This window comes from Oenanthe melanoleuca, chromosome 23, assembly GCF_029582105.1.
Source record: "Oenanthe melanoleuca isolate GR-GAL-2019-014 chromosome 23, OMel1.0, whole genome shotgun sequence".
NCBI lineage: Eukaryota > Metazoa > Chordata > Aves > Passeriformes > Muscicapidae > Oenanthe > Oenanthe melanoleuca.
Genome location: NC_079356.1, coordinates 3,155,121 through 3,174,712, shown reverse-complemented (window position 1 = coordinate 3,174,712; position 19,592 = coordinate 3,155,121). Strand labels below are relative to the sequence as shown.

General features: G+C 58.3%; 1 protein-coding gene across 1 annotated transcript in view; it reads right to left on the bottom strand.

Annotated features, from left to right (window-relative positions):
* The window catches only part of COL8A2 (collagen type VIII alpha 2 chain), a 29,679-nt gene extending 10,524 nt beyond the window's left edge, over positions 1-19,155 (bottom strand). The window contains exon 1 of the mRNA XM_056508923.1: positions 19,110-19,155. The gene's annotated coding sequence lies outside the window, so the exon portion shown is untranslated. The remainder of the gene's footprint in view (positions 1-19,109) is intronic.
* Between the last annotated feature and the right edge of the window lie 437 nt (positions 19,156-19,592).

The window sequence follows — 19,592 nt, the reverse complement described above, 5'->3', positions numbered from 1 at the left end:
TAGAGAAAAAAAAACCCAAATTAAAACAAAAATTAAAGCAAAGGGAGCAGGGAGCCCTGGCATGGGATTGTTCCTGATGCCACAAGGGCTTGGCAGGTTTTTGGAGTCTCCAGGGACGAGGCAGCCTTGACAGCTGCTCTTGTGCCTGGAACATGGTCTGGGAGTCAGCTGAGGGCTGGAGGGGACAGGGATGGCCCTGCCATTAGCAGCACGATGGACCCTGTGAGGATGCAGGTGGCTGTGGCAGATGCTGCAAGAGGAGCTGTGCTCTGCCCATCCCACCAGAGCCACGGGCCCAGAGCAGTGCCATTCCCACTGAGCCACCCGGAGCCGTGGCTGTGGGTCGGGTGGCACTGCCAGGGACACGGGTGGCACTGCCAGGGACACGGGTGACAGCCACCCCCGGCCTCCTTGGCAGCACGGCCGGGGCCTCGCCGGCATTATTGTTTTTCTGTCTTCAGGGTCGAGGAGAGGAACGCTTCTTTTTATGAAGCATTATTTTACAAGGATTTATTTAAGGGGAAAAGAATCCCATTTTAAGGGATTGCAGCTGTAAAAATACAGTTTCTGTTAAATAAAAGAGGAGAACAAACCCCTGAATCAGCTATTTACTTGTTTTCCTTACCTGGTATGACCCCTGTGCCTCTGCCTCTACCTCCCTCCCTCCCTAGCTCTCTCCTCTCCCACCTGGGCTGGATTCTCCCCTGCCCTTCCTCTGCACTGGGATGTTTTCTCAGGATGCTGCCATGGGAGCAGCACCCTGGGGTGGTTCAGCCCCTCGCTGCTGGGCACCACATCCTCTTTCTGTGAGCCCTCAGCCCTCAGAGAGATGTGGGATGCAGGGAAAATGGAGCCAGAGGCAAGGGAGAAGGAATCTGACCACAGTTTAGTTGTGTATTGGATGTGAAACTGAGTTCCCTGCTCTGTGTCCTCTGTCACCCCCTTGATCCAGCCAGGTCATTCTTACTGCCCTAGTCTCTGCAGAGCAATGTGGGGAGCCTGGCCTGAGCCCTCAGGTGCATGTCCCTCAACAAAAGGGGTCTCTGGTGCTGTGCTGTCCCCCCAGCCATGCCCGGCACTGGAGGCCTCCCGCTACCCGCACTCTCCAGGCAGTGATTTAATAACAATAAAATGGAAACATCTGGAGTCCCATATGATGGATAAAGTGTGCACAACGTGCTTGTGGAGAGGCTCTTTCATGCTTGAAATCTCCTGTGTTATGAACTGATAATTAATCACACGGAGCAGCCACACGACGCTCCCATCTCGCCCGGCAGGTCGCGGATGGTGGCCAATCCATCACGTGTATGGGGTGGCTACAGAGAGATGGGGGGTCACCTGCCCATCCTCCTGGGGGTCACCTGCCTGTCCTGACCATCACCTACTCATCCTCCTGGGGGTCACCTGCCTGTCCTCCTGGGGTCTGGGGTCAAGAACCTGCTCTTGTATGGCCAACAGAGAATTATTTTTTTTCCCACTTGGAACAGGGGAGATGATTTGGGGGTCCAAATTGTAGCCCCTCCTGGCTCACTCCACTCTGCCTGGGTACTGCAGTCACCAGGCTGGGCACTGACCAGCCAGGCTTCTATCCTTCAAGGGCAGCTCCAGCTCCCCCAGCACACTCCAGTATGACCAAAACCATCCCTTGACACAAAGCCAAACCCAGCAGGAGCTGCTGAGCCAGGAGGGTTCATACAGGGCCAGCACTTGAAGGGTCCTGTTCTCTGGGGATGCTGGAGCAGGATGGGGCCCAACAACACCACAGTGCTCAGCTCTGGGGGGAGCAGGGCCCCGATCCAGCACCGAGACCCCTGGCACAGCTTCAGAGCCGCCACCGCCACGCTGACGGTGTGAGTGTCGGCTCCCCTGGCAGGCGGCGAGCAGACGTGTTAAAAACCCTTGGCACGCCATGAAAGCACTGGGAGCAGGGAAAAAATCTCACACTTAAAGCATGAGAAAAGAGACAAGAAATGTCACCTTGTTCTTGAAGGAAAACAACCAGCCTGTGCTGCCTCCGTCGCTCCAGAGCTGCTCGTTGCTTGTCCTGGGCAGCCTGGTGAGCTCCCAGCATGTTCCTGGCGTGCTCCTGGTCATTCCCAGTGGAAGAAGGCTGCTGCCCCACTGGTCCCACTCTCCCCACAGAGCCCATGTCAGCACTCCCATGCCTGTGGACTGGGCAATGTTCCTGTGAACACCATGGCCCCGCTTCCCCACGGACATGGCCCGGGCTGTTGGCTGAGCTGCTGCTGATTTATGGCCCCTGTTACTTAAATATTAATGAAGGGCCTGGCCGGCCCTGCGCCTGCTCCCTTTGAGGCTAATTATTTTTTAAGTCAATATATGTGATCCACGGGGGATCTGCCATTGTGACTGAAGGTCGGCACAACAGGGAACTTGTTTAAACCCGGCAGTCAAAGCGTGGTCAGTTTGGGGCACAGCATGTGCTTGCTGGCACTCACCCCAGCTCTGGCCCCACATCCATCCCAGGGCCACACTAGCCCCACAGAAGGGCTCAGGGATGAGGCAGGATGGGGAATTTGGTCCATCCTGGTCTCTGCCCCCATGCCCATTGCTGTCCCCATCCTCCTCCCCATGCCCAAGCCTGTGCTACCCATCACAGTCCCCATTCCATGCTCTGGCATCACAAGGCACAGCCACCTCTGGAAGCCGTGGCAGAAGCTGTCCCTGGGCTGGGGGGAGCAGTGGGAAGCACCTCGCACTCGCCCGGGGCAGGGAAAGGGAAAGGGAAGCACCGGGAGCAGCCGGCGCGTGTGGGTGGGCTGGAGCAGGCGGGCTTGGCCGCCGCCGTGTCCCATCCAGCCGCTCCATCCTCCGGTCATTTACAATAAAAAATAAAGCAGGGAGGATTTCCAAGCCCAACACGGGGCTGGCCCGTGTCCAGCGGGAGGTCGATGATTTGCTTTGCGCTACACATGCTTTAAAAATAATAATAAACCGAGTCAAAAACGAAAAGTGAGCTATGAAGAGGGAAAGCAGCACGTTGTTTCCGCAGGCCGGGCTGCGACAGCCAAAGGCATCAGGGAGCAGCTCGGCTGAGCAGCGCCGGAGCGCGGGGGAGACTTGGCACCAGCCTGTCCTTAACTGCATGACACCTGATCCAATCCAAGGCTGCTGTACTCGCTGCCGGAGCCGGAGCCTCGCCCGCCAGCAGCCCAGGGAACAAGAAAACATTTTCCTTGACGAAGAAAAAACACCCCACCCCATCTGCAGGGACCTGCTGCCTCGCACAGCGCCCGCGCCTGGCTCTGAACGGAGCGGGATTGGCATGGCGTGGCGTGGCATGGCATGGCATGGCGTGGCATGGCATGGCATGGCATGGCGTGGCGTGGCATGGCATGGCATGGCATGGCATGGCGTGGCATGGCATGGCATGGCATGGCATGGCATGGCATGGCATGGCATGGCATGGCATGGCATGGCATAGAATGGCATAGAATGGCACAGCCTAGCAATCATGGCACGGCATGGCAAAGCCTAACAGATCATGGCACAACCTAGCAGATCACGGCACAGCCTAACAGATCATGGCACAGCATGGCAAAGCCTAGCAGATAATGGCACAGCCTAGCAGATCATGGCACAGCCTCGCAGATCACGGCACAGCCTAACAGATCATGGCACAGCATGGCAAAGCCTAGCAGATAATGGCACAGCCTAGCAGATCATGGCACAGCCTCGCAGATCATGGCATGGCACGGCACGGCCGCGGTGCACGCTGCCCGTGTCGGACCCCGGATCCAGGGTCTCGCAGCGATGCCAGCAGCGGGGCGGTGCCACCGCTTGATCCCGCGGCCGCCGGGTCAGGGCTCAGCTCAAGCGGATTAGTGACCCTGGGCGTGTGTGCGGGAGCGCAGCCGCAGGTCACGGCTCAGGGCTTAATCCCTCACCTCCAGCTGTCAAAACTCCTCGGGAGCGCGGCAGAGCCCCGCAGATCGCTGCCGGGGGCGGGCGTGGGGGCTGAGGCCAACCCTGGGCACGGCGAGACCCAGGCGGAGACCCGTGGGTCAGGAGTGGCTGGGTGGAAAACTCTGGCTCGGAGCTGCAGGAGCAGCCGGCTCCTGCCTGGGGCAAGGCTCAGCCTGGCTCACGGCATCCCTGGGCTGCTGCAGGGATCCTACTGACACACAGCAGGGTGAGTGAGACCCAAGGGACACGTCCCCCCTTGCTCTGGCCCCAGAGGAGGGTTTCTGCACCCCAAATCCCCGGTCCTACCCCCCGCCCCGGCAGCCTCCACTCCACCGAAATACCAGAGCTGCAGCACTAATAGCAGGGTTCCCTGCCAGGTGCATAGTTTGACCAGTCGAATCACACATGCCAAACCACAGGTATTTTATGAGACGTTTCCTGTTATGAAGACATTTTTGTGGGAATTCATTTTTTTCTTCCCTTCTTCTTCCCCTCTCCTCCTCCTCCTCCTCTTCCCCGCGGGGTGGTGGCCTGCCCGGGGGCAGCTGTGGTGCTGTCCCTGAGGGCTGCAGGAGCAGAGCAGTTGCCAAGTGCCAGAGCTGGGCTGCACCAGGGATGAGGGTGCTGAGGGTGTTGGAGGGTTCCATCCCCTCGGCTGGAACACCTTTCCAGGGGACTGCACAGGGGCTGTGCAGCGTCCAAACTGCTCTGTGAACCCAGGCTCATGCCATGAAGAAGCATAGACACTTGTGGCTGGATCCTGGTGTGGGATGTGGAGCATTTGCCCAACAGCACAGGGAGGGACAGGGCTGTGAGCCCCACTGAGCTGCCAGAGCATTGGCATCGCTCTCCAAGGACCCTGTGCTGGCTGGACCAGCTCTTCTCCAGGGACCTGTAAGTCCTGGTAGGAGAAGTGGGAAGCAGTTGGAGTTTCCTCGAGGTTTGCAGGTCAGACCCACCTTGCTTCCCCAGCTCCTGTGCAGAAATAACGTTTTCTCAGGCAGCGGGTGTTTTGCAAAGAAATCTGCTAAGCCTGGAGGGACCCACAGAGAACGATTCCCATCTCAGGGAATTTACAGGCAAGTGGCCATGAACCGCAGACATTTAAACTTCCAGCCTTGTGCTGGGGTCACTGGCTTCATTATAATGAGCTTTCTGGGGCAGGGTGCTCAGGGCAGCTCCCTTTGGGACATGTGGGGCAGCAGCACTGTGGCTGTTCCAGCTCTGCCCATCCATCCCACAGGAAGGGGACCCCTCCTAAGGGGGATGCAGTGGGAGCCCTAACACCACTTGAGGAGCCCACAGTGGCTCTGAGTGCAATAAGGAGCCTCAGCAGCAGCACCTGTTCTCCCAAGGGAAAGATGTAATGGCCTCACACACAGTAAATACAAGCTCCAGAGAAGTGTGACAACATGGAGCCAGCAGCCCCCGAGCTGGCTTGCAGTGCTCCAGGACAGCTGGTGCTACTGGTCAGCAGCTCAGTCCCTGGCACAGCATCCCCACCACGGTGTCCCCACCCTGTGGTTTTCCCTCCTGAGCTCTCCACTCCTCCCTCAGCACTGCCCAGGTACGACAGCAAATGTGTGAATTGCTGTGAAAATATCCCCTCCTGTCTAAAACAGCAGGAACATCCCCCATCCCTGCCCCAGCTGCTCGGACAGGAACCTGGCTCACAGCGTTTATCCTAACAGTAATTTTAACATCAGAGTTTGAAATCTTGTCTCCTTGGTTTTGTTGGGCCCTTTGATCTCCATTTCCTCCCGTCTTCCAGCTTTTTAGCAGCCCCCCAGGTGAGCCTGGCTGGTGCCAGCACTGCTGCCTGTGCCTGTCCTCCCGCACATCCTCCCGCGTTCACCTCCACAAAATCCCTCTGATAAAACACCCGGTGAGAGCTCAGAGCTGCATCTCCTCGGGGAAGACTCCAGAGCTCGGCTCCTGACCCCTAACAGGGCAAGACCCCGGTTGGGGCACCCCCGGCTACACCAGCCCCTCCCCAACCACTGCAAACCCTCGCGGTGTGGCCACCGCTCCCTGTCCCGCCCGGGTCACACCCCTTGGGGACAACGGCGTGGCCGCGGGTGCTGGGACCTGTCCGATTCTGGGGTGCCCGTGCCTGGGGGTCAGCCTGGGCAGGTGGCCGGGGAGGGTCAGTGTCCCCCGCCGTGCCGCCGAGCCGGCCCCTGCGCCGCTCCTGGGGTTAACGGGGGAAAATAGTGTTTATGCTTCTCTAATATCGGCCTTCTGTTTTGCATTTGCCGTTTCTTCAAAGATAGGGAGCCGCCTCTGCCAAGATTCCAGAGGAGATATCCTCAGCAATGCCGACCGCGCTCCCCACCGCACTCAAAGAAAACAAATGTCAGGCCAAGGATTGATATGAAATAGTTTAAAAATGAGAAAAAGCTGCCTTACAGCTAGGTTTACATTAAAATAAATTTCAGGAGTGGGAGCCTCGGCTGCGTCCCTCCCTGGCGGGCGGTGCTGGGGGATGGGGTTACCTGCCGGGGCGGTGCCTCGGTCCTGCCTTTGCTTCGGTGACTCACGGCCTCGGGCCGGCATCGGCTTCCCCATCCCCTCACCATCCCCTCGCCACACCCGTCCCTTCACCATTTCTGTGCCCATCCCCTCCCCATCCTCACCCCCATCCCCATCCCCATCCCCATCCCCATCCCCATCCCCATCCCCATCCCCATCCCCATCCCCATCCCCATCCCCATCCCCATCCCCTGCTGCCCCTAAGGCCATGAATCACAAAGGAGCACTCCTGGCACGGCAGCCATGCACAGCTGCTTCCCCATTTCCACACCCAGGGAAGGGGATGGAGTGCACGTTTCAGGCAGTATTTATGTTATTTAATTTAATTTGATTTCTGTGAGCTGATGCGAGTCCCCAGCCAGCCCGAGGTGTTCAGTGGAAACTCTGACAAGACACTCCCGTATCCCACGCTCCCGACTGGCACAGCCTCATGCTCCTGGCTGGATTTCAGATTTCCCCTGTGCCCTGTAATCCCCATTTTAGGGGGCATCCTCTCTGCCAGGCTGCAATCCACAGCACCATGGGGTTCCATGCCCCCATCCCAATGGGCAACCCCCATGTGCCTTTCCATTGGGACAGTCATGGGTTGTGCAAAATCAAGCTGACTTTTTCCCCCTGATTTTTTTTTTTAATTTGCCTGATGCTGTCACAAGATATTTCACCATTGCTGAATCAGCTGCTTTGATTTTTCAATTTGAATTTTTTTTTTTTTTTTTTTTTTTTAAGTTTCCACATTTCCTTTGTCTTGGAGTTGACAGCCTTGCAGGGAATTCCAGCAGCCCTGCTTTCCTGGGGATTATGCCAAGCCCCCGTGCCCCAGGACCCCGTGCAGAGGCAGCGGAGTCCCACAGGACAGCAGCACTCCTGGACAGCTGGGTGACATGTCCTGGGGAACATGAGGTGCCCCATGTGCACCATCTCTGTCATTAACCATCTTTCAACATCACTTAGTGGCCAACATGCCACAACTCAAAGCCACACTCTCATTTCCAGACTCCAAATTTCCAGTTCATCCCATTGAATTTGCTTCAAAGGGGTCCAGACCATCCCCTTTGCCTGGACCCCTGCACCCAAAAATGTGTTTATCTCCCACTGCTCTTCTCCTCCCAATGTGACACCATCAGGCAGCTCTGCCCTGCACACAGCATCTGCAGAGCAAGCAGTCCTGGACAGGGCAGCCCAGAGGTATGGATTTCACGTGTCCCAGATCATCCCAAAGGAAAAAACCACTTCTGGACCCAGGATGGAGAAAGGAGCAGCTGGGACAGAAAGCCCCAGAGGAGCTGGTGACCTTCACAGCTCCAGAGCATCTGCCTTGGGCGTCGCTGTTACCATTGACCCTTTGCCAAGCAAAACTGGGGACTTGGAGCTCCAGCACCAGTGGAAAGCAGTGCAGAATATAAGGAATATTTTCTTGGTAGGACTCATTTGTTTCTGTTAGAGACACTGGCCCTGGATGGACACACAGCCAGTGGTGCTCAGGGCTGTCTCCATGTCCTTGCAGTGTCCCAAGGGACTGAGAATGGGATGGAGTCCAGTCCCTCAAGGTCAGTCCCTGGTTTTGCACCCCTGTGCTCTCATCTGGTGCATTCAAATGCTCCCATTCAGAAGCACCAGGGCGCAAAATGGACACTGCACCCGGGGACAGGGAGACTTTCATTACAAAACCTTTTGTTTAGGCTTTGAGCTGGAAAAGCACTCAGCTCACTCTGAGTTCTCCTCTGGGCTGTGTCATGTGGGAACCTCAGTGTCCACTGGGGACCCACAGCCCAGAGGGTCTCCTCCTGCCAGTGGCACACTGCTGAGCCTGGCCAGGACCCTCTGCCTTGGCAAGGGGGCACCCCCTTGTTTGGGCACAGGTGTGCCCAGGATGGGGCTGCCATGGTTACTGCACCCAAGGGACCCCAACTGTTATACCCAGATCCTGAAAACAGACCTAGACCTGGGAATAGATCCAAACCCAGGGGATCAGACCTGATCCAGGGATCAGACCCAACCTGGGCCATGTCCTTGCCTTCTAGGAAGTGGTGGATGTGTGGCATCTGCCTGGGGAGGTGCTGCAGATACCAGGCTGCCACACTGGCCTGGTGTTTCTGACGAAAATTAGAGAGAAAATTAAATTGACCTCTTCAGCCCATTTTCCTGGTGAACAATCAGAAAATAAAAGATGCCCAAGACGCCCTTCAGCCTGGAGCTGGTGTGGGAAGAGGGCAGGGAGATGCTCTGGAGGCACTGCCCCCCTGGCAGGAGGGGAGGATGAGGTTACAGCCCCTCTGTGCCTCGAGTGGCTGCAGAACCCACCTGGGACAGCAGCTCAAGCTTCACCCCTGCTACAGAAACAACCGGGACAAGCAGGGCTGGCTGAGGTTCAGGGGTGTCAGAGAGACGTGGGGCTCCACAGGATCCCAGCCCACCCCAGCTGCCCGGGCAGGGCTCAGCCAGCGCCCGGCACACCCACGGCGTGCCCGGCTCCCGGGAGCCTTCCTGCACAAGCCCACGGACATTTTCCATCGCTTTTGTAGCAAAAGCATTAAAATGCTGTTTTCCGAAGGCTCGGCGCGTTGAAATGTCAGGCCCTGGGTGGAATGCGGCGGGGGCGCGGCGGGAGGAGGGGCTGGGGGCCAGGACCCCCCGATCTGCGCTGGCCTTTGCCCCGGGGGAGGCACCGGGGGCCGAGCCGCCTCCATCGCCGGGCACTGCGGGCAGGGAGAGCGGGGGCGGCTGCTCCGAGGAGCCCGGACAGGGTCCTGCCCTGCGCTTGGCTGCCGGCACCGTCCTGCCCACTGCCGGGCTCCTTTTGTCGCGAAGTTACGGCTGCCTCTTCCCACGGCCCCCGCTGGGCTCTGCCAGGGCAGGACCTGATGAGCCAATGGAAAGTAAAATCCGTGCCAGGCCAGTGTCCCACGGGCTCCGGCCACTCCTGCCCGTGCCAGGCCAGTGTCCCACGGGCTCCGGCCACTCCTGCCCGTGCCAGGCCAGCGTCCCACGGGCTCCGGCCACTCCTGCCCGTGCCAGGCCAGCGTCCCACGGGCTCCGGCCACTCCTGCCCGCACCAGCTCCGCGGAGTGCGGCCGGGCAGTGCGGGAGGGGAAGCGGTAAGGCCAGCACTGTCCTCCCGGTTCTCCAGCAACAGGAGATGGCCAAGGGGCCACTGAGCGGCAGCTCCCGCACCCAGCCCCTGCGGCAAACTCATCTCCGGGCGTGGCTGGGGTCTGCTGCACAATTCTGGGCGCTCCTACACGCTGTGGGGCGGCCAGGTCTGGGGAACATGTCCCGTTAGGAGGCTGGTGGAAGCAGGGATCCATCCGAGCTGGCCAGGGCAGTGTGTCCCAGCACTTCGGGAGTGGAGGGTGCAGGTGGGGCTGGGGAGGGGGGCACAGGGGCTGTTGTGAGCGGCCAGGACGGGGTCGGGAGGAGGGGAGAGCCCCGGGTGTCTCTCGAACACAGCGGCAACATGCCGTGTGTCAGGGTGGTGGGGAAAATTCAGGAGCTTTCAGCACCACCCAGAGAGGTGTCCGACGCTTTTATTTATAAACCCCCTGGCTCCTGCGCAGCTCCAGGCTGTCACATGCAGGGAAAAGCCCATCGGAGCCAAGACAAACAGAGTCAGCAGCATCCCCGCACGGCGGGAGGCAGCGCTGAGCGGGCCAAGGATGCTCCGGCTGGACCACCCGGCCCTGGTGGCCAGAGATGGCCATGTCCTGGCACCACAGCCCCGAGGCCAAGCTCCAACAGCACGGGCTGCCATGGCATTCACACAGCTGCTCTTTGTGTGCTGGCTGTGCAGGGACCCTTTGGAGCAGGTGGGGGGATGCCAGTGGGATCCAAAATGCTGCCCCCACTGCAGGGGATGCTGCTCTTGTGCCCAAAGGCAGGGAGGGATGTGAATTCCCACAGCTACCATCGAGCATGAGGGTGAGATCCAGCTCTGTGTGAGGGGCCAAAAGGGCTGGCCCTGGCTCCAGCCCCCAGCAGCACGACAACAACAGGTTGTGTGCATTGGGTACTGTGTGCCAGGGATGTGAGTGTGACAGGGAATTCAATAAACCCAGTGCTTTCTGCTGGTCCCAGCCCAGACTAATCCCATAAGATGCCTCGTCAGCATGGAGGCACAGCAGCTCCTGCCCCCTCCATCCAAGGGCAAAGCAGTGCCATGGCCCCAGCACTCCTAGAGGGCCCAAGGTGGATGCAGACAAAGGCGCTGCAAGCGCCAGCTCCAGCTCCAGCTGCTCTGGGGACTCGGCTAATGGGGTCCATTTGCTGGGTAGTTCTTGGAATAACAAATTGTATCATCCAAAAAAGCAAAACCACAAAAGGGGATCGGCTTGCAGCTCAGCTCACAAAAGCCCCTTGTCTGGAGGCCCCCTGCGCCCCCCAATCTCCCAGAGAAAACTCAATTTAACCAAAATAAACAGCACACCCAGCCCTGTGCTCTCACGCTCCACGGCAAACTGCGGAGTGACACGGATCAGCCCGACCCTGCAGCTGGCAAATGCCACCAGCCAGGCACCTGAGCACTCTCTGGAGTGCCATCCAGCCAAAACTCAGCTGCCTGTGCTTGCAGGGCTCTGGCCACGGTGCAGACTCCAGTGCTGTTCCACCTCCCAGTCCATCCCAGTTAGCAGCAAACACAAGGAGGGAAAAGGGCAGGACTCGTGCAGGAACAGGGAAGACGAAGCCATGGATTTCCCTGCAGGAGGATGAAAGATGAGGGTTGGCACCTGCTAAACCCTCCAATCCCCCTACTCACCCCTGGCAGCTTCCTGGCAGGCTGGAGCCCACTGACCTGGCAGGAGGTGGAAGTTTGGAGAAAATAAAGTTCCCAGCATGACAGAGATGATCCCAGCCTGCAGCAGGACCAGCTGGACAGATCCATTGGCTCCCTCTAGTTTCTAACTCCCACAGGGATGTCCTGTGTCTCCTCTCATTGCCCCGGGGTCACCCAAGGTCACGAGCTCCTGTTTGCATCCTAAGAGGACACAGTGGCTGTGATGCTCACCTGGGTCCTGCCCTAGGAGGCTGCAAGAGGTGGAAAGTTGAAGGGAGGGGAGTTACAGCCCTTCCAGACCCAGTGGGTCAGGTCTCCAGAATAATGGGATTTTTGAGCTATTTCTCCAGTTAGGATTGGACCCTAAACTCCATCCCAAGAGGGCCCTCCAGCAGCAGCCCTGCAGAGGTCCTGCCTTTGTGAAGGTGCCCCTGCCATGACCCAGCAGTAGTGGACAGAGGTTTGCTTCTCCCATGGCTCTGGTCTTCACACCTTCTGTGCAGGGCAGGAGCGCCAGCTCCCAACCCTTGTCCCCACACTGCTTCTGCCCCCATCCCCAGCCCCAAAAATCACTCGAATCATTGGCATTCTGAGCAGTTTTGCTCAGTTTCTGGCCAGGTTCCACCCCTGGTCCAGCTGCTAGCAGCCAGGGGACTCCAGCAGACGGTCTGTGACGCTCCATCCCACGCGTGCAGGGACAGCACCGGGCACTGGGGTGGGAACACGGCCACAGCCTGTGCAGAGCTTTGGGGACAAACACACCTGGGAGCACAGGATGGAGCCCCACACCTGGCTGCTTCCCAGAGGTTCCTGCAGCATCTCTCCCCAGCCAGATGCCCACAGGAAGGCGAGCTCCGGACCGGGGCGACCCCGCCGTCACGGCCCATCTGCCGCGGGAAATTCAGCGCCTGCCCGGCAGCGCTCTGGCTGCATTCCTGCCCTAAGTACCGCGGATTTGCTGTGCTTTATGAAAAACGAGAAGAATGTTTTAAATGAAATTAATTCTGACGAACCCAAGATTTCATAAAAGCACTGCCTGGGCATGGTTTGGCACAGGCCTGCTCTTGTTCGCTCTAGTGCCTCCCTGGGGGGAGGAAAATACCAAGCTTGGCATAAAATAATTACAGACTCCTTGTACAGCTCAATTTATGGCTGCTGGAGGAGAGCTGGGGTCTTGTCCTGGCCCGTAGCTGATGGTTGGCAATGACATCACATGTGGTCGTTAATGAATGGCTATGGGAGGTGTAATGGAAAGACCATCAGCACCAACTGTGCCAGGCTGGTGGAGCAGTGCTGGACACCTGAGTGTCCCACAGCAGGCCTGGAGGGGTCATCTCACACTGCCACATGAGCTGACACTTCCTAGCTCAGCACAGGGCTGGCACAGACAGGGTCTGTGCGTGGTGAGGACGTGTCCGTGCCGGTGGTGGGAAGGAGCAAGGGGAGGATTGGGAAGCAGGCACGGAGCCACTGGCGCTCGGCGTGGCCCCATCAGCTTCCTTTGGATGCAGACAGGGGAACTGCTGCGGCCCTGCCCGACTCTCCCTTTCATCTTGACTTTAAAAAGGCACTAAATTAAAACCATAAAGGCACCCAAGCCCTGAAGGGACTCTGCTGTCCCGCTGGCCCCTGCGCCGGGGGATGCTCGGCAGGACGCGGCGCTCGCGCAGCAGGAGCAGCTTGCAGGGCCCTGACCTTGTGATTTATGTAACACAAAGCTCTTCTCCTCTCACTGCCGTGAGCCACATGCTGAGACCCCCTCAGGGCTCTGTGGGCCCATGGCAATCGCTGGTTGTGGAGTCCTTGAGCTGCTGTGAGGGGCAGGGGGTTGGCCCAGCTCCAGCAGTGGAACAGGCTCCCCAGGGATGTGACAGAGTCAGAATCTCTGGAAGTGCTCAAAAAACAGACGTGGCACTTGACAGCATGGCTTAGTGGGCATGGGGTGTTTGGCTGAAGGTTGGACTTGATGATCTTGAAGGTTTTTTCCAACCTTAATGATTCTGTGTGCCTGCAGTGGCTGGGCTTGGTTCTGGTTTGGGGTCTGCCCTTGACCGAGGCTGCCCACCCTGGGGCTGTGGGCTCTGCCCTCCAGGGTTATCAGCTCAGCCCTATGGGGCCCAAAGCATCTGAAATTAAAGGCAAAGCAAAGACAAAAGTATCACTGCTGTAATCCAAACCCAGCCCAGGTCAGGATCTGCCTGTGGGTTGTGAGTGCCAGACTGGCAATATCAGGAAATATGAAGAAATAGCAATAAAAGTCGTCTTGTTCTTGTCTGCTGGCTCACAGCACACGGAGCAGTGAGAAATACCTTTCTGCAGTCATTGACAATGCATGTTTGAGGCTGGAAATATGCTTCTCTGGCAAAAGCCCACATACTTAACCCCGATGGGCACTGGCAGCTCACCCTGTGAGCCCAGAGCACGGCTTCAGGGAGGGCAGTGGAACTTCCCAGCTTGCTTGGGCACAGCAGCTTGGGAGATGCTGCTCTGGCTGCTGACATGGAGCAGGATGTGAGGGTGATAAGTGTTGAGTGTTGAAATGAAAGCTACAGTGAGAGCAAAGGACCTGCTGCAGCTCTGTGCCGTGCCAAGCCTCTCGCCTCCTTATCGGTGCTTCCCTGAGAACCATGGCTGTGTTGTCCTGACATCAAATATTCTCCTTGTGGTGATCCATATCTCCTCCATTTCAGTCGCAGCACCCGAATGCTCCAGCCCTGATGCACACCCTGGATTCACACCCTCAGCCCTGGAGCAAAGCCAAAATCCCCAAAGGAAAAATGCATCCAGAGCTTCCAAGCTTTGTGGTGAAACCACATGATTTTGATGGGAAGCCATAAATCAGTCCCAGGCTCTCTCAGCTCCCAGTAACTTCTTAAAACAAACCTGGGCTGAATTCTGGGTCTTGTAATGAAATCTGAAAGCAGGTGAATTGGCCACAGGGCTTGTGCATCACCACAGAGGAGTGCAGAGCAGCTTTGGCTGCTCTGGACAGCCCCAGCTCCTGTCTGACGGTTTCAATTATCCCATAATGATGGGACACAACCAAAGCATCTTCCACCTTCTGTCGGTATCCAAGCACAGAAGAGTCTGAGTGCTGCCCAATCCCTGCAGCACTGCTGAGACCTTCCCAGCCCTGGGGGCATGGACACCACTCCGACAGCTGGGACAGGACAGGGAACACCCCAGCAATGGGATGAGCAGGACCTGCTGCCCTGCTCTGCCCTGCCAGGAAAACGGGCATGGGGAAAGGGGCAAATCCTCGTGTGGCTGCAGGGATGGGGGCAGTTCCCTGAGGTGGTCTGGCCTCAAGGCCTTAGGTTTCGGCACAAAACAAAGTGAAGGCTCTTATTTGGCTAATGTGCCTCCGAAGAAAGGCTCTATCCTTGTTTGCTCCCACTGTTGCATTGTCTGTGGATAAAGACGGGGATAGTTCTCATCTGATACGGCAATATCATCTCGCCCATCTGGACAGGGTTCTTTACAAGACCCTGCTTCAGAATTTAGATCCCTGGGAACTTGGAAGGCAGCAGTGAAACAAAACCCTCTGCCAGAACAATAAAGAGGCTCTCAGCGACAGCCAGAGCTCTGTGGGGCAGGCACAGGAGTGCTGCGAGGTCCCAGGGGTCCAGCATTGCCAGGCTGCTCCGGTGTGCAGCAGGTTTGCAGAAATCTGCTCGTATGGGGCAATTTCTGGGGCCACATCCTGCCTGGGGAAGGCAGAACTTGGGCTGGGAGTGCTGCAAGAAATAAGGAGTCAGGTTTTTGGTGCAAAACAGCCAAGCTGGGCAAGGCATTGCACTGGCCACTGCATCCACAGCAGGTGGACATTGAAGGTGTTGTCCTTCCCCCTGACTGCTCCCTGCCAAGCCCTGTCCTGGATGGAGGTGCCTGGAAGAGCCCCTGAGGACAAACATCTCCAGATGGGCCAGAGGAATGGGCTCAGCCCCAGGGAAGGTCACAGAGACCAGACCTGGCTGCTCTGCAGATTTTGGATGCAGTTGCTGCCTGTGATCTGGGGCTTTGCTCCATGACACTGGGGCCAGAGGCCATGGGAGCACTGGGCTGAGGGGACAGCAGACACCCTCACACTGCAACCTTTGGCTCCTTTGTAATCCCATCCCATTTTTGGTAGGTCTCATCTCCCACCTGCTGCCCCCAGCCAAGCTCGGGAGCGCTGCAGGGAGACAGCAGCCACCAGGAGCCGTGGGGTCTCTGCTCCTGGGATGCTCCTGTGAGAACACGGGAGAACAGGGCAGGATGTGGCTTTGGTGAAGAGCCCAGCTCCTGCAGCTCTTTGGGGCAGACAAGCAATGCCCAGGGGTGAGCCAGGCTTTTGGGGAGCAGAGCATCACATCCCAGCAGCTGCGCCAGCCCCGGCGCCCCCCCGGGCCCGTGCAGATGTTCCCCGGAGCGCTGCCACCCCTCCAGCCCTTCCCGGCCGGGATGCATCCCATCGCTTTGAAGTCTGCAGCCGATGTGCAGGGTTATGCAGCCAGAGCAGACAGCCCTGGGGAAGAGCCAGGCGGCCAGGGATGTGACTCAGGAGCGGCTCCGGTGACAGGGGGAAAAGGAAAAGCGGTTTATTATGTCTGTGCCGGCGTCCAAGTCGCCAACGCAGGGAAGCAACGTGCAGCTGAGCCCTGAGCAGGAGGGGAGGGCTGGGGTGGGGTGGTGTGTGGTGTCACCCCTGCCTCACCAGCCACCCTGGGGGTCCCAATCCCACTGGATTACTGCAGGACACAGCCAGGTTCCAGCAGCATCCTGCCCTGCTCCCCAAATGTCCAGGGCAGAGAACCCTTGAGTGCAAAAGAGGGAATAGGCACGTGTCAATGTCCAACTCCCCCTCCCTTGTTAAAGCAGTTAATTATCCTCTCTAATTAGCTGTGACAAAGTGCACGGGGCACTGGGGATGCTCAGAGTCCAGCACGTGCCCAACAGAGTCAATGGCCTGCACCCTCTCCCAGAGGGAAAAAGGTGGGATTGAGAAACTTTGGAAGACTAATGCAATCTGGTGTCTTTTTATCCCTCCTCTTCTGAACTATGAGATTTTATTGTCACAGACATTTTCTTTAGTGCAGAGGAATGGAAAGTCTGCTCCTTCCTGGGCTGTGGACAAGATGAAATAGGAGAGAACGACAGAGGGGTGTGTGGGGACAGATGGGACCAGCCCCACACCCTCCCCAACGGGTTAATGCCTTTTGCAGGTGCCACTGCCCAAATCCCTTTGATCCACTGTTGTCACAGAGTGTGAGGAGCCTGGCTACTGCTGGCCATGGCACCCAGGGCCCGTGGAGGAGGTTTTGTCCCTCACAGCACAGATCCAGAGTGCAGACAGAGCACTAAAACCAGGCAATTTCATCTCCACCTTCCCAGGAAGAGGCTGCACTGCCCGACTTGGATGCACCACGCAGCGCCGGCATCCCCGTGATGGATCAGCACTGAGAACAACACCCTACTAATCTGCCTCCCCAGCAGCCATAAAACTGTCTTCCCAGTTCCTTCAGACAGGATTTACAGTGGTTCAAAGCATCCTGGAGTGGCTGGCAGGGGTGAGATCTCCCTGTGGGTGCTGCCCCCACTCCAGGGGCACCTTGTGGCATCGAGGTGATGCCCTCATATCTTGGCCCCCAGCAACTCCAATTGATTCCCCCCAGACTAACACTCCTCAAGAAGGACTTGGCAGCCCCCCAGAGCAGGTCAGTGACCCCAGGGCCATGCCTGACCCCAGAAGCCACTCACCAAGATCCCAGCACCTCCCAAAAAGGCTCCTCTCTGGGCTATTCCTGTGCCCTGTGCTGAGGGCAAACAGGACAGGGTCTGCCCCGATGGGGACAGCTGGTGGGTATCTGTGGTCACAGCCTTGGTGACCATCACTCGAGGGACAGCACCTCGCCCAGCCACGGGCTCACCACGCTCACCAGCCCTGGGGCTTTCTGCTCGTGTGACCCCGAGGAGTCTGAGCTGAGACCCTGGGCACAGCCCATGCCAGGCCCCTGTGGCACCAGGAAATCTTCCAGCACTGGGCATGGGGAATGGGAACACTGCCCCTCTGCTCCCCCTGCTCCGAATCCAAGTGGGAAACCAAAAACCCAGTGCAAGGCGAGCTGGGCTGAGCCCCTGCCAAGAGCCATGGACAGAAATATCCTTGATTTCACCAAGGTGTGAATAACTTTTGACACTTCTAGGGCTTATTGCCTTAAAAAAAATCCCCCCTCAGTCCCCATTCACACTCGGCAGGACTGTGTTTCATATGAATGGAATATATGAATCACTGCAAAGAATTTAAATGCTTCCCTGTACAAAGAAACTCTCCCTCCCCGCCTCTGTGGCCGGGCTCTGCACAGCCTAAAACAAAGGCATGGCAGGAGACAGGACAAATCCCAATCACCAAACTGCTACCTCCTTGGACAAGGGCAGCCTGGCCTCTCAATTTAGCCCAGTGAAGTGGGGCACCACCTATTTCAACCCACCACCAACTGCCCTGGCCACAGCCCTCGTGGTTTCTGAAATCCCAATGAGCCCCTGACAGCTGCTGGATTCACATCTCCGTGTGCCGTTCGCGTTTTGGCTCTGTTCCTGCTTCTAAACCCCAGTTTTGAGATTGGAACAGGCAAAGAAAATTGCTTTATTGCCATTCCTCTGCCCGATCTGGGATCTGGGACAATCCACCACCCCGCTGCTGGGAGATGGGGTCAGCTGGGCTGGCGGAAACAGGCGAGTCTTCCTGCAAGAACCTCTCCCATTTTTTAGCAGTTTGGGTTTTGCTGCTTCTTTTCCCTTTGGACAACAGGGCAAGGAGGAAAAATGTAACTGGAAGCCTGGTGCAGCCCTGCTGCATTTCCAGCTGTGATGTTTCCCCTGGCATCGTTGCCTCGGCTCCACACACACGGCCGTGTCCAGAGCCCCAGCAGAGTGAGGAAAGCCAAGATGGGGCTTCAGGCACCTGGGTTACATTGGTCCCTAAAAGAACAGGGACAGGACAACCCCTGTGCCCCACCACAGCACTACCCCTGCCCAGGGGGCTCACAGCCACCAGCCCTGCTGCCAGGTCTGTGTCCTAAATTCGTAGGATCCGGCTCTGAAAGGAGCTGCTTTGTTTCCCAGTATCCCTCGCAGACGGATCAAAACTGCATTTTTACAGAAGCAATAAAAATCCCAGGAATTCACCGGCCTTATGATTTATTAAACATGTTCCTTATAGCAAAGCTGCCCATAGATGAGAAATATCTCCGGTAGGTTATTGCCTGGCCTGGGGCTACTGTACAGGGGGGATCTTTCCTGGCTTATGGGGAATGTTCAAAGCTGGAGAACCTGGTAGCTCAGGAGCCAATTAGCAGTAACACTCTTAAAAAAATAAGCACCTTGTGTTTCCCAAGGTTTTTTGTGGAAGGCGCCACAGTGCCAGGACCGGGAACGGTGCCGGTACCCGGCTGCAGATGTTGGGAGCTGCGGGAGGGGGCAAGACTCCAGGCACGGCTGGAGCAGTGGGTGCCAGGCTGTCCCAGAGGTCACGGCACTTTCCCCAAAACACTTTTGTTCTCACAAACATATTTCCTAACAGCAGAAAGTAAGCGCTGGGCGCTGGGAGACGGCAGGGAGGATTCCCTGGGAACGGGACGTGACCGAGGTGGGTCAGAGCAGGGAGAAAGGATGAGAAAAGGTAAAGCAGAGGAAAGCGAGCTCAGACCTGCCCGAGGAGGGATGGCTGAGGCGTCCTGCGGTGTTCCTCGGGGAAAAGGCACCAGAACAGCGGGACTCGTGACTGGCAAATCCACGGGATCAACTCCCGCCCGAGCCCGGCGCAGCCCGCGGGATGCGCAGGCGAGCGGGACCGGGAGCGGCGGAGCCCCGACCCGTCCCGGCGGAGCGGCGCGGACCTTACCTCAGCTCCCGGCGGCGCGGCGGAGCGGAGCGGGGCACGGGCGGCTGCTGGCGGCAGCGGCGGGCCGGGCCGGGCCGGGCCGGGCACCCCGCGGGGCGGAGCGGGGCGGGAGGGAGGGCGGAGCGGGGCCGGGGGTGCGGGAGGTGCGGGGGTTCCGAAGCGGGATGCGGAGAGAGGGATGCGGAGCGGGGTCAGGGGTGCGGAGGATGCAGAGCGCGACCAAAGGTTGCGGAGGGTGCGGAGCGGGGCCGCGCCGGGGCGGCTGCTGCGATTTCTCTCTTTTTCCCTCTTTTTTGCTCTCTCCCCCCGGCGGTCCCAGCGCGCTGCTCGTTCCTCCGGCGCAGGAGGGAGACTGCGCGCACCGCACCCCCGAGAGTGCGGCCCCTGCCCCCGCCCCCCCGGCCCCTCCTCGCCACCCCACGCGGGACAGGGGCCCGTGGGCACAGCCCCCCTCCCCAGACCTGCCTTTTGGAGCAGGGATAC